The sequence below is a fragment of the Octopus bimaculoides genome, chromosome 17, assembly GCF_001194135.2.
Source record: "Octopus bimaculoides isolate UCB-OBI-ISO-001 chromosome 17, ASM119413v2, whole genome shotgun sequence".
NCBI lineage: Eukaryota > Metazoa > Mollusca > Cephalopoda > Octopoda > Octopodidae > Octopus > Octopus bimaculoides.
Genome location: NC_068997.1, coordinates 44,275,889 through 44,276,724, shown reverse-complemented (window position 1 = coordinate 44,276,724; position 836 = coordinate 44,275,889). Strand labels below are relative to the sequence as shown.

The following is an 836-nucleotide window of genomic DNA, read 5'->3' as shown; positions in this document are numbered from 1 at the left end:
AGACATTCGAGCGAGGTCGTTGCCAGTACCGCTGGACTGGCTCCTGTGCAGGTGGCACGTAAAATACACCATTTCGAGCGTGGCTGTTGCCAGTACTGAATGACTGGCCTTCATGCCAGAGGCACGTAAAAGCACCCACTACACTCTCTGAGTGGTTGGTATTAGGAAGGGCATCCAGCTGTAGAAACTCTGCCAAATCTGATTGGAGCCTGGTGTAGCCATCTGGTTCACCAGTCCTCAGTCAAATCGTCCAACCCATGCTAGCATGGAAAGCGGACTTTAAACGATAATGATGATGATGATGATGATGATGAGAGAGTCAGGAGAGGAGACAAATAGAAATGTGAAAATAGAGAAAAGGAGATAGAAGGAGACATGGAGAGAGAGAGAGAGAGAGAGAGAGAGAGAGAGAGAGAGAGAAAGCAAAAGATGGAAACAGAAATAAAGACAAAATAGCTTGTGCTGGTGCCATGTTAAATACACTGGTGCTAGTACCACATAAAAAGCATCCAGTTCACTCTTTGGAGTGTTAGGAAGGGCATCCAGCTGTAGAAACCATGCCAGAACAAGAGAATGGAGGCTGGTGCAGTCTAACCCATGCCAGCATGGAAAATAGATGTTAATTGATGATGATGAAGAGAGCTTGAAAGAGAGAGTAAGGGTAGAAGTACAGATAATAAAAAACAAAGAAAGAGAATGAGATATGAATGAAAACAGAGGTGGAGAGAGAGAGAGAGAGAGAGGTGGTGTGAGAGAGAGAGAGAGAGAGGTGGTGTGAGAGAGAGAGAGAGAGGTGGTGTGAGAGAGAGAGAGAGGTGGTGTGAGAGAGAGAGAGA

General features: G+C 45.8%; 1 protein-coding gene across 1 annotated transcript in view; it reads right to left on the bottom strand.

The window, feature by feature from the left end:
- LOC106878305 (centrosomal protein of 70 kDa) overlaps positions 1-836 on the bottom strand; it is a 22,186-nt gene that overhangs the window by 1,209 nt on the left and 20,141 nt on the right. The window lies entirely within an intron of this gene.